The 13,817-nt window shown below is 46.1% G+C and overlaps 1 protein-coding gene and 1 long non-coding RNA gene across 2 annotated transcripts in view; both read right to left on the bottom strand.

Annotated features, from left to right (window-relative positions):
• Nucleotides 1-13,817, bottom strand: part of ERICH1 (glutamate rich 1) — a 173,779-nt gene that overhangs the window by 122,251 nt on the left and 37,711 nt on the right. The gene's annotated exons all lie outside the window — the stretch shown is intronic.
• The window catches only part of LOC137452693 (uncharacterized), a 36,058-nt gene that overhangs the window by 1,899 nt on the left and 20,342 nt on the right, over nt 1-13,817 (bottom strand). Inside the window, exon 2 of the long non-coding RNA XR_010990142.1 lies at nt 9,088-9,142. This is a non-coding gene — a long non-coding RNA (uncharacterized lncRNA). The remainder of the gene's footprint in view (nt 1-9,087; nt 9,143-13,817) is intronic.

Below are 13,817 nucleotides of genomic sequence, written 5' to 3'. Positions count from 1 at the left end.
TACCCTAGCATAAGCTTTGGGTAACACTTCCTTTCCATCTGGAAGATTCTACTTTCCCTCCTTCAGGATGGCCCCCATTTCTTTTATTTTGTTCAATTCTTCCTCTTGATAAACCTTTAATTCAGCTTTTTCTGGGTTTTCTTGTTCTAAGTGTAAAATCTTCAGATCTCTTCCCTGATTCCTTAAGGCAGCACTCCTTGCTTCACTGTCTGCAGCATTGTTTCCACGAATGTGATATTCTAATCCCCTTTGATGTCCCTTTATGTGAACCACTGCAATATTTTTAGGACCCCTTAATGCTTTAAGGACTTTTACCACTAACTCCTGATGTATAAGCCCCTTTCCCTGAGTATTTATTAATCCTCTTTTCTCCCAAAGTTTTCTAAAGGTATGCACTACCCCATATGCATATTTAGAGTCAGTATAGATAGTCCCTGATTTGTTCTTTAACAACTCTAATGCTCGGAGTAGAGCATACAGTTCACAGGCTTGGGCAGACCAGCTGGCACTTAAAGGACCTGATTCAACTATCCTCATTTCTCCATCTACGACGGCATATCCTGATTTTCTTTTTCCCTCCACTATCCTGGAAGACCCATCTATAAATAGTCGCTCTCCGTCATCCAACTCAAAGTCCTTTAAGTCTGGTCTTATTTTAGTTTGTAACTCAATTATCTCTATACAGTCATGCTCTAAGTCTTCTGGTGGTTCTCCGAACAGAAACTGTGAAGGATTCTGAGCTTTGGTAGTCCTAAGCTCAAGTTCCGGTGATTCCATTAAAATAGCCTCATATTTCAAAATTCTGCTATCTGTTAGCCATTTTTCTGCCTTTTGTTGCAGCACCCCCCTTATGTTATGTGGAGTGTATACTCTCAAAGGAGCATGAAAAGTTATTTTCTGTGCTTCTTCTACTAATAATGCTGTTGCCACTAAGGCTTGTAAACAAGCTGTCCATCCCCTACTTATAGGATCTAACAACTTGGAACAATACCCTACAGGTTTCTAACTTCCAGCCCAATCCTGGGTTAACACTCCATATGCTGTGTGGTTAGATGTGCTTACGAAAAGGTCAAATGGTTTCTCCACGTCAGGCAGATTTAAAACAGGGGCTTCAATCAACATTCTTTTTATGTTATCCAGTCGCTCATCATCCTCTGGACTCCACTTGATATTATTAAGGGTCAATTTCTCATACAGGAATTTCACCTTTTCGCTGTATCCCTCTATCCATGATCGACAGTACCCCAGAAGTCCAAGCAGCTGCCTGATTTCTTTTTTACACTCAGGAGCCCTTAATGCTAATATTCCTGACACCCTTTCAGGGTCCAACCTCTTTTTACCCTTACTTAACAAATGTCCCAGATATTTCACCTCCTGCTCTACAAACTGCAGTTTTGATTTTGAAACCTTAAGCCCGTTCTCCCCCAAAAAGTTTAGCAGTTGTATTGTGGCTGACCGAGTTTCTTCCTCATCTCTTCCTGCTATCAACAGGTCATCCACATACTGCAGGAGTTTAATATTTGCTGGAATTTCCCAACCTTGTAATAGTTTTTCTAAAGTCTGTCCAAATAAATTTGGTGATTCGGTGAACCCCTGAGGCAACACAGTCCACCTTAACTGCTGTTTTCTTCCTGTTTCAGGATCTTCCCACTGAAAGGCAAATAAATCCCTTGAGTCCTTGTCTAAGGGGCAAGCCCAAAAAGCGTCTTTCAAATCTATTACACTATACCAAGTGTATTCTGGGGTCAAATGACTCAACAGTGTATATGGATTTGTTACTACAGGAAATTTAGTTAATGTTCTCTGATTTATTGCTCTTAAATCCTGTACTAAATGATAAGTTCCATCTGATTTCTTTATCGGTAAGATTGGGGTATTGTGAGGAGACATACAGGGTTCTAGTGTTCCTTTGTTTATTAATTCATCTATAATAGGTTTCAAACCTTTTCTCCCTTCTAATGGTATAGGATATTGCTTTATGCGTATAGGATTACTTGAGTCAATTTTTCCTCTACTCCCATATTCATACCAAACTTCTGGATTTATATCCTTTTCATCTTTTGCAGTTAACGTATATAATCGAACACTCAAACCATCTTCTTGACTCTCTAAATTCAATTTCAATTTTATAATTAAATCTCTTCCTAAGAGATTGTATTCAGCCTCTGGAACAACTAACAAATCATTTAGACAAATCCTTTTTTCAGATTCTATTTCTATATATTCAAGCAGTGACACCTTAAAAGGTTCCCCTTTAGCTCCAATTACTGTTGCTGTTTTTTTTCATTCCTCAACCCCCTTAGGAATCTTCTGTATAGTCGATTTTTCTGTTCCTGTATCTACCAAAAAGGTCACCTCCTCCTTCTGGGGACCTACTAGTAACTTTATCAAGGGCTCGTTTGATGTTCTTGTCCCCAAAATATACAGCCCCTGACACCCCTAATCTTCCTTAAACATTTTCTCATCTTTCTCCTTTTGTCTACATTTTTTCTGAATATGTCCCTTCTTTTTGCAGTAATGACAAGTAGGGACTTTGTTTTTCTGAACCCTGTTATCCCATTTCCACTCCCGTGTTATTTCCTGTGGATTCTGACTTTCTCTTACAGCAGTTAGAAACAGCTTAGCTTTTGTTTTTTGTTTAACTTCATCTCTCCTCACATATACCTTCTGAGCTTCCCATAGTAACTCTTCTAATCCCCTGTCTTGCCAGTCCTCAATTTTTTCCAACTTCTTCCTAATATCTCCCCATGATTTTGCTACAAACTCTGTCCTGATAAGGGTCACTCCAACTGCAGAATTGGGGTCTATTCCAGAATACATCTGCAAACTTTTCTTCAATCTTTCCATCCACTCAGTAGGAGATTCATCTTTCCTCTGTTGGTCACTAAAAGCTTTATCAAAATTCTGTCCTCTAGGAACAGCTTCCCTAATTCCTTGTATTATTATAGTTCTCAAGTCATTGAGAGTATTATTATAGTTCTCAAGTCACTCAGACCCCAGCGCGTGGCTGAGAGAGGAGGCAGCCTGAGCAGCGCAGCTCTGGGAGTTTGGCTTTTGGCTTTGATTCCCTTGCTTTTCAGGCGGTAAGGGGCTGGTGGCTTGGGGCTTTCCAAAGAGAGGAGGAGGGGCAGCGGGCTCGGATTGCCTACCTGCCGGAGGGCAGTGACGTAGCTGGGGGAGGGGTTGCCGCGGAGACCGCGCGCAAACCAAACAGACCCCAGCGCGTGGCTGAGAGAGGAGGCAGCCTGAGCAGCGCAGCTCTGGGAGTTTGGCTTTTGGCTTTGATTCCCTTGCTTTTCAGGCGGTAAGGGGCTGGTGGCTTGGGGCTTTCCAAAGAGAGGAGGAGGGGCAGCGGGCTCGGATTGCCTACCTGCCGGAGGGCAGTGACGTAGCTGGGGGAGGGGTTGCCGCGGAGACCGCGCGCAAACCAAACAGACCCCAGCGCGTGGCTGAGAGAGGAGGCAGCCTGAGCAGCGCAGCTCGGCTGCTCACCGACAGGGGGAAAAAAAAAAAAAAAAAAAAAAAAAAAAAAAAAAAAAAAAAAAAAAAAAAAGCCGTGTGGAGAGGGTGGTTACTGCAAGATGGTCACCACTAGAGCAAAGGCTAGCAGAAGGACAGTGGGCACCCAAACAGAGACCACACACAAGCATGCAGATGTTCAGGCAGGTGGCTGCAGTGAGTGCTGGAACCTGGCACTCGACATGGAGGCTGGAGGGAGCAGCTCCTGTTTCAGGTGTGAGCAGGTCAGTGACCTGATGAGCATGGTGGTCAAACTAAAAGAAGAGGTAGAAAGGCTAAGAGATAGAAGAGATGGTGAGCAGAAAATTGACGATTCCCATAATGTAATCTCTTCTAAACCAGAACAGGGGGTAATCTCTTCTAAACCAGAACAGGGGGTAACACGTAGGGGAACAGGAAGTTTGATACCTTCCCAGCAGCAAGCCTCTCAACCTCCCTGTAGTAACCCCCATGAGCAGGGCCAATGGGAACAGGTCTCTGCCCGACGGAAGAAACGCAAACAAAGGAAGTCTGCTCCTGTGAGCAGCACGCTGCCTCCAGTGCAGTTACAGAACAGGTATGAGGCTCTGCAGGAGGAACAGGTCATTGGTAAGGTCGAGGACCCAAGAAGGTCAGAAGCTGCACCAATGACAGGTTGCCTCATGCCAGCCATCAAAACTTACCCAGAAAAGAAACCTCGCAGGGTCATCGTCATAGGAGACTCCCTACTGAGGGGAACAGAGGGCCCAATATGCAGACCAGACCCATTTCATAGAGCGGTCAGCTGCCTCCCTGGTGCCCAAGTAAAAGATGTTGTAGATAGAATTCCCAACCTCGTGAGTCCTTCGGACTACTACCCACTGCTGGTCTTTCAGGTGGGCAGTGACGATGTGACAATGAGAGGCTCACAATCTATTAAGAAAGACTTCAGAACCTTAGGGCAAATGCTAAAGGGATCAGGGGCTCAAGTCGTGTTCTCGGCCATCCCTCTAACGTCAGTAATGGATGAGGACACACTGAGGAAGGGCCGACAGATCAATTCATGGCTCAGGGGCTGGTGCCATCGACAGGGCTTTGGGTTCCACAATCATGGATTGGTTTTCAAGGCACCTGAGCTGAAAACAACTCATGGGACACACTTGTCCCAGAGTGGGATAAGAATCCTGGGGCAGGAATTGGCAGGGCTCATTGATAGGGCTTTAAACTAGATTTGAAGGGGGAAGGGGTTAATAGTCTCCTGCTGGCTGGTGACAAACAGAGGGGCAGCTCACCAGCAGTAGAGAGAAGGAGAGCTGGTAAGGGCTCTCAACTTGCTACCCTGAGGCAAGCCACGAATGATCCACCAGGACATTCTGTGGAAACCGAGGGGATTTGTCACAAGAGGAGGACAGGGCCAGCCCAGCTGAAGTGCTTCTATGCGAATGCGCGCAGCTTGGGCAACAAACAGGATGAGTTAAGGGCCACTGTGCTGCTGGGATGCCACGACATAGTGGCTGTTACTGAAACTTGGTGGGATGAATCCCATGACTGGGATGTAGGCATAGATGGGTATAAACTCTTTAGGAAGGATAGGCAGGGAAGGAGAGGAGGAGGTGTTGCCCTCTATGTCAATAGCCAGTTGGAATCAGTGGAGCTCCAACTGGGGAGGGATGATAAGCTAGTTGAGAGTGTATGGGTCAAAATTAAAGGCAGGACAGGGGAAGAAGATATTACTGTGGGGGTCTCCTACAGGCCACCTGACCAGCAGATCCAAGCAGATGAGGCCCTCCATAGGCAAATAGAAGCAGCTTCCAGGTCACAAGCCCTGGTCCTCATGGGTGATTTCAACCACCCGGACATCTGCTGGAGGGACAACACAGCAAGGCACCAGCAATCCAGGATGTTCCTGGACTGCATAGAAGACAACTTCCTCCTCCAAATGGTGGAGGAACCAACAAGAAATGGTGCTATGCTGGACCTTGTTCTCACCAACAGGGAAGGGCTGGTAAGCAATGTGAGGCTCATAGACGGCCTTGGCTGCAGTGACCATGAAGCAGTTGAATTTAACATCCTCAGGGCAATCAGGAGGAAGTATTCCAAGCTCATGACCCTAGACTTTAGGCATGCAGATTTTGATCGCTTCAGGGATCTGCTAGCCAAAGTGTCATGGGACAAAGCCCTGGAGGGAAGAGGGACCCAGGACAGCTGGTCAGTATTCAAGGACCACCTCCTCTGTGTCCAGGAGCTCTGTGTACCAACAAAGAGAAAAGCAGGTAAGAATGCTAGGAGGCCTGCCTGGATGGGCAAGGAGCTACTGGACACACTATTACTTAAAAAGAAACTCTACAGGAAGTGGAGGGAAGGACAGGTAGAACAGGGGGAATACAAGGAAGCTGCCCGAGCAGCAAGAGTCCTGGTCAGGAAAGCCAAAGCAGAGTTTGAGTTGAATCTAGCCAGGGAGATTAAAGGGAATACTAAGAACTTTTACAGGTATATTAATGGGAAGAAGAAGACTAGGGAAGGTGTGGGCCCCCTCAGAAAAGAAAATGGTGACATGGTCACCTGTGATGAGGAAAAGGCTGAGGTACTTAATAACTTCTTTACCTCAGTCTTCACTGCAAGGGCCTCTAGCCACACTCCTGATGTTATGGAAGTCAAAGCCAGGGACAGGGAGGAAGAACTGCCCATTGTAAGTGCAGATCAGGTTCGTGATCATCTGAAGAACCTGAAAGTGTTCAAGTCCATGGGACCCGACGGGTTACACCCACGGGTGCTGAGAGAACTGGCAGATGAGGTTGCTAAACCCCTCTCTATTATATTTCAAAAGTCCTGGCAGTCTGGTGAAGTCCCCACAGACTGGAAAAGGGGAAACATTGCCCCCATCTTCAAAAAGGGCAAGAAGGAGGAACCAGGGAACTACAGGCCAGTCAGTCTCACCTCTGTGCCTGGAAAGATCATGGAACAGATCCTCCTGGAGTCACTACTCGCTCAAAAGAATAGTGAAGAGGTGATTGGGAACAGTCAGCATGGCTTTGCCAAGGGCAAATCCTGCCTGACCAACCTGGTGGCCTTCTATGAGCAGGTGACAAAATTAATAGATGAGGGGCGAGCAACTGATGTCGTTTACCTGGACCTGAGCAAAGCCTTCGACACTGTCCCGCACCACATCCTGGTCTCCAAACTGGTGACACATGGGTTTGATTGGTGGACCACTAGATGGATAAGGAACTGGCTTGATGGCCGCACCCAAAGAGTGGCTGTCAATGGCTCCATGTCCCAGTGGAGGCCAGTGACAAGTGGAGTCCCTCAGGGATCAGTCCTGGGACCTATCTTATTCAACATCTTTGTGGGGGACATGGACAGTGGCATTGAGTGCACCCTCAGCAAGTTTGCTGATGACACCAAGCTGTGTGGTGCAGCAGACACGCTGGAGGGAAGGGAGGCCATCCAGAGGGACCTTGACAGGCTGGAGAGGTGGGCACAGGCCAACCTCATGAAGTTCAATAAGAGCAAGTGCAGGGTCCTGCATCTGGGTCGAGGCAATCCCAGGCACAAATACAGGCTGGGCAGTGACTGGCTGGAGGATAGCCCTGAGGAGAGAGACTTGGGGGTGCTGGTGGACAAAAAGCTCAACATGAGCTCTCAATGTGCACTTGCAGCCCGCAAAGCCAATCAGATCCTGGGCTGCATCAGGAGAAGTGTGGCTAGCAGGTCGAGGGAGGTGATCCTCCCCCTCTACTCAGCCCTGGTGAGACCCCACCTGGAGTACTGTGTCCAGTTCTGGAGCCCCTATTACAAGAGGGATGTGGAGGTGCTGGAACGTGTCCAGAGAAGGGCCACGAGGATGATCAGAGGGCTGGAGCACCTCTCCTATGAGGGCAGACTGAAGGAGTTGGGGCTGTTCAGTCTGCAGAAGAGAAGGCTCCGAGGTGACCTAATTGTCGCCTTCCAGTATCTGAAGGGGGCCTACAGGAAGGCAGGGGAAGGACTTCTCAGGATATCAGGTAGTGATAGGACTAGGGGGAATGGAGTGAAGCTGGAGGTGGGGAGATTCAGGCTGGATGTGAGGAGGAGGTTCTTCACCATGAGAGTGGTGAAACCCTGGAATGGGTTGTCCAGGGAGGTGGTCGAGGCCCCGTCCCTGGGGGTGTTTAAGAGCAGGCTGGATGAGGCTCTGTCCAGCCTGATCTAGTGTGGGGTGTCCCTGCCCATGGCAGGGGGGTTGGAACTAGATGATCCTTGTGGTCCCTTCCAACCCTGAATGAAACTATGAAACTATGAAACTATGAAACTATATTCTGTCTCCCTTGGGGCTGCTGATGGTCCCACCCAGGGTCTTGATTAGGCCACTTTTGATCTCCTGGTGGCCCCCCCTGATTCTGCCTTTCCCATATTCTCATACCAGCCTGTCTAATCCTGTTTCTTTCCTCTGCAGTGAATAGAATACTCAAAATAGACTGCATCTCTTTCCAAGTATATGTATTGGGACCCAAAAATTGGTCCAGTCTCTCAGCTACACCTAAGGGATCATCCAGCAAGGTACCCATCTCTTTCTTAAAACTGCGGACATCTGATGTACTGAGAGGTACAGTCACAAACCCTATTCCTCCTTGCTGCCCCCCATAGGTACTTCCCTGAGTGGATGTAATCCTACAGTGTCTCCCTCTTGTTCATTCCTGTCATTCCTAGTCCTACCTCTTGTTTGGGGAGGTGAAGGAGGGGGAGGAGGAGGATTTGGGGGATTCCGACGACCCCTATCTTGGCGAGAAGGTGGTGGTAAGTTGTCCAAGGGTTCCCATTTTTCCTCCTCCTTTTCTTTGCTCTTATCCTTATCCTCAGCTTTTAATGCCAGTATTGGAACAGGAGAAGGCCGTGAAGCCCTAATCCAAATGTCAGCATACTCACTCTCTTCTTGATTAAAAGGCTTTTTAGAGTTCACATGTAAGTTTAAGGCTTGACAAATCCAATCCTCAGAAGATCCAAAAATAGGCCAAAACACATGTGGTCTTAATGGTTCTTTTGGCCATACCTCCATACAGTAGTGAATCATTCTTTCCTTTGATTTCCCTTTTCTCTGACCATCATCCTCCCAATATTGAATGAGCAGCCCTAATGGACTCTCTGGAGGAATAGAAGGTAAAGCCTTCTCCCCACCCTGCTTTGATGACTTACTCTTCTTTTGTCCCATTTTCTCCTGACTACCACAAATCTTACAAATAATAAACAAATAAAATAAAACTAAAATAAAATAAAACTAAAATAAAAAACTAAAAAAAAATCCAAAGAATTCCAAATACTCATGCGAGTGGAACAGTCTAAACAATTCCTACTCACGAATACTATTCCTGGCTACCACAAATACTTAGGCAAGTGGAAAAAACCACAAATACTCATTCAAGTGGAACAATACCACAAATAATCATGCAAGCAGAATAATCAAAATAATTCCTACTCACGAATACCCCTCTTCTTTACCAGCCAGAGCCACCGCACCAGATCCACCGTACCTCCCCCCTTGCAGAACCTGAAACAGCGGACTCAAACACTCAAACTATGGTAGCCGAATATAAATGTAGCCGAATCCTTCCCCCCCGCAAGCGGTATTCTCACCACCGTGGTCGTCATCGCTTGGATCTCGTATACGAAGTTTTACGGGGTTCACGTCCTCCAATTGGACGTCAAACAACAAAAAAAACACCAAAAAAGAAAAAAAGGAAAATAAAAGAAAAAAGAAAAAAAAAATTAGAAGAAAAAAATTAAAAATTTCTTTGCTTGCCTTTATTGAGTTCTGATCGTGCTGACCTTTCCATCTTTTGACTACAATGAAGCCACAGAAAATGCTGTAGGGCGCCCCTTCATTTGCAGTTCAAAAGATGTGAAGGTTCAGACGATTCCTGGCCAATGCACAATTTGTTATAGATGACTCCAGGTAAAATTTTTTGGTAACTGATTTATTGGCACTAAAAGGTCGTAAAAAGGCAATAAAAGCAATAACAGCAAGCAAAGCAGTGCGCTGGGCTTGGGAGAGGACAAAACTTCACCTCCACAGCAGCCTTACAATAGTTTTTCTTCATCTTATATAGTTACATCATCTACATAGGCAAACTCATGCTAAATAGAAGGCAGGCATATGATAATGAGTCTTAGAATAGGTGGTCAAATCTCTTCTCCCTACATTCAGTGTGGTAAGGGTCAAAGCATCCACTTTCATGCATGCCCAATTGTGCAGGCTTCTTATCTGAAGAAAACAAATTCCTAGTTCTGAATGTTTATCTTTAAGACAGCTCCTTCTCAGCCGTGATGTCTCCAATTAACCAGAAAGTATCCTTGCAAGTCTGCAAGATAGGTTTCTTTCCCTTTACCCTCTAAACAGGCCTCACAAGATCCTGACCCTTAATCCCAGTGCACTCTAAGTCTTATAATTTTGACACAAATCACCAGTATATTCATCACATTCTCCTCCTTCTTCTCCGTCGGCCATTAACGGAGCAACGTCACTTCCGCCCACTCCCTCAGTGGGACCGGAAGTCACTGCCCCAGCAGCTGATTTATCTCAGGACCTGTCAGCTTCCATTAAGGTGGCTGTAAATTCAAACACAGCTCCAGTTAAGGTGTCTGCTTTAAAGACTAGATGTAGAAAGGCCAAAGATGGAGAAGAAGAGCTGGAGACTGATCCTGGTGAGGAGCCCTCTACTCTAAGAAATCCTGCTGAGGAGGAAGAGAAGGTTTGTTTTAAAGATCTAGCTAACCGAGTGAGAACAAGGCAGGATAGAGATGAAGCTAGGAAAGGAGCTGGCAAAGGTGGTTCTCAGCTTAAAGAGATCCTTGAGAAAATGACAGCAGGATTATTAGGACAAAAAGTTCAGGGACAGGAAGAAGAAGATGATATTTTAGAATGTTCCCCACCGAGTGAGGAATTGCAAAATGTCCGTAAAGATTTCACCAGGGCAGATAAGGAGCCAGTTTTAGCTTGGCTTAGTAGGTGTTATGATACAGGTGCTCCAGCTCTAACGGTTGGAGACAAGTCAGCAGCTCAGTTAGGAACTCTCTCGAGGGATAATGGAATAGATAGACATCTAGGCAGGGCTCTCGGTAAGGTTAATCTGTGGATACGCCTTTTAATAGCGGTTGCCCTGAGATACCCTTCCAGAGATATCTTCCATGGAATCCTAAACCCTGGACTACAATAGATGAGGGAATTAAGCATTTGAGAGAATTTGCTGTTAGAGAGCTACTCTATGGTGGACATGAGGCTCTGAATCCTGATGACATTCCTGTGGGTATTGGTCTTGCTAAAAAGATCATCAAACTTGCTCCTTCTAATTATGTAAACATTCTGGCAAGCAGAATTGTGTCAAGAAATTATGGTGGAGCTTCTCCTACGGTTGGCCAATTCAGTGACCAAATGAGACAATTGGAGGATAGCATGACACGTGGTTCTTTGGTTTCAGCCATTGAAACTCAGTCTGGAAAAATTGAGAGTTGCACGAGGGATCTGAAAGATTCCATATACCAATTGGCACAGAAGGATAATTTCAATTCTCCCTCCAGGTGGATACAAGTTTCATCTGTGAGGAATACACTTCCTCCAAGGAGGTCATTCCAAAACAGATCAAATCAAAACAGACCACCAAGGCAATCACGTAGAACTATTTGGATAACTCTGCGCGATCAGTTTGGTGAGAACATGAATCGCTGGGATGGCCAACCAACTTCTAATCTTTTCAGGAGACTGAGGGAATTGCAAAGTGGCAGAACCCGAGGTAGCAATACCAGAAGGGTAGCTGTTACTTCCACAGTTCCCCAGAACAACTCTAGTAGCTCCAACAGTGGCTCCAGTTATAACATGCAAAGTTATAACCCTGCACACTATGTGCAATGCACATGTGCGCATGTTCCCCATAACTAGGGGTGCCTTGCCTCCCGCCAAGGAGAGGAGAGGGATCACAGAGATAATAGAATCTATTGGGATGTGCACTTCCAGTGGCCTGGCACTTCACAATTTCGGAAGTACAGGGCCTTGGTTGACACAGGAGCTCAGTGCACCATAATGCCATCAAATTATCAGGGATCAGAGTCTATAACTATTCTGGGAGTCACTGGTGGATCTCAAGAGTTAAGTAACGTAGAGGTTAATATAAGTTTGACTGGTAAACAATGGAACAAGCATACAGTTGTGACCGGACCTGACGCACCTTGTATTTTGGGAATTGATTTTCTGAGAGAAGGGCGTTTCAAAGACCCTAGAGGTTACAAATGGGCTTTTGGAGTAGCTTCTATAGAAATTGATGGACAAAAATTGAAGCTGTCTGCCAGACCAGAGCTTTCTGATGAATCTGCAGTTGTGGGACAACATAAGATACAGGACATTAAATTGCCAGTTGCTTCTCAGACTGTGCATCACAGACAGTACAGAACCAACCGTGACTCTTTGTTGCCCACTCAGAATCTGATTCGTCAGTTGGAGAGTCAGAAAGTCATCAGCAAAACTCATTCACCTTTCAACAGTCCAGTGTGGCCTGTGCGAAAGCAGAATAGAGACTGGCGTCTGACAGTAGACTACCGAGCCCTAAATGAAGTGACACCACCTATGAGTGCAGCAGTACCAGACATGATGGAGCTACAGTATGAGCTAGAATCCAAAGAGGCCAAATAGTATGCTACCATAGACATTGCTAATGCATTTTTCTCTATTCCCATAGCAGAAGAATGCAGGCCTCAGTTTGCTTTCACCTGGAGAGGAATCCAGTACACTTTCAACAGACTGCCAATGGGCTGGATCCACAGCTCAAGCATCTGTCATGCAGTGATCCATGATGCTCTGGAGAAAGGCGGTGCTCCAGAACACATCCAGTTCATCGATGATATCATCGTCTGGGGTAAAACTGCTGAGGAAGTCTTCGAGAAAGGTAACAAAATCATTGACATTCTTCTGAATGCAGGTTTTGCCATCAAGCGAGACAAGGTGAAAGGACCTACCACAGAAATTCAGTTTCTGGGAGTGCGGTGGCAGGATGGACGCTGACACATTCCAGTGGATGTGGTAAATAGAGTCTCTGCCATGGCGAATCCCACAAACAAGCAAGAGACCCTACGTTTCTTGGGGATAGTGGGATTTTGGAGACTGCACATTCCTGGATACAGTCAGATTGTGAAACCTCTGTATGATGTGACTTGAAAGAGAAACAATTTCCACTGGGGACCTGAACAACAAGCAGCCTTTGACCAGATAAAGCAAGAGGTGATTCAAGCAATGGGTCTGGGACCTGTCTGAGATGGTCCAGACATTAAGAACATTTTGTACACGGCTGCAAGTGACAATGGTCCAACCTGGTGCTTGTGGCAAAAAGCTCCAGGTGAGATACGTGGACGACCTCTTGGTTTCTGGAGTCGAGGTTATAGAGGTTCAGAGGCTAATTATACTCCAACAGAGAAAGAAATTTTAGCTGGCTATGAAGGAGTAAAAGCATCTTCTGAAGTGATTGGAACTGAATCACAACTTCTCTTAGCTCCCAGATTACCAGTTTTGAATTGGATGTTCAAAGGCAAAGGATCCACACCACAGCATGCCACAGACTCAACATGGTCCAAGTGGATGGCTCTGATAACAGAGAGAGCTCAAATGGGAAATCTTGAAAGACCTGGTCTAGTGGAGGTGATCTCAAGTTGGCCTGAAGGTATCAACTGTGCTAAACCTCCAGAGGAGAAAGTAACTCGTGCTGAGGAAGCTCCTCCTCACAATGACCTTTCTGATGATGAAAAGAAATATGCTTTGTTCACAGACGGTTCCTGTCGTCTTGTGGGAAACAAGCAAAGGTGGAAGTCTGCAGTGTGGAGTCTAACACGCCGAGTTGCAGAGGCAAAGGATGGAGAAGGAGAATCCAGTCAGTTCGCAGAGGTAAAAGCTGTCCAGCTAGCTCTCGACGTGGCTGAACGTGAGAGATGGCCAAAGCTTTATCTCTACACCGACTCATGGATGGTAGCCAATGCTCTATGGGGTTGGCTAAAGAACTGGAAGAAGAGTGGTTGGCAGAGGAAAGGAAAGCCCATTTGGGCAGCCAACCTGTGGCAGGACATTGCTGATCGAATCGAGAGAATTCCAGTGAAAGTGAGACACATCGATGCTCACATTCCTAAGAGCAAAGCTACTGAGGAACAGCAACACAACCATCAGGCAGATCTGGCTGCAAGAGTTTCTCAAGTAGACATGGACTCTAATCTTGATCTCGACTGGAAACACCGAGGTGAGATATTCTTAGCTCGGTGGGCTCATGATTCGTCAGGACATCAAGGCAGAGATGCAACATACCAATGGGCTCGTGACAGATCCATAGACATTT

This window comes from Melanerpes formicivorus, unplaced genomic scaffold (assembly GCF_026170545.1).
Source record: "Melanerpes formicivorus ecotype bairdi unplaced genomic scaffold, bMelFor1.0.p_v2 SCAF_57, whole genome shotgun sequence".
Classification (NCBI taxonomy): domain Eukaryota; kingdom Metazoa; phylum Chordata; class Aves; order Piciformes; family Picidae; genus Melanerpes; species Melanerpes formicivorus.
This window is presented reverse-complemented; position numbering and strand designations above follow the sequence as displayed.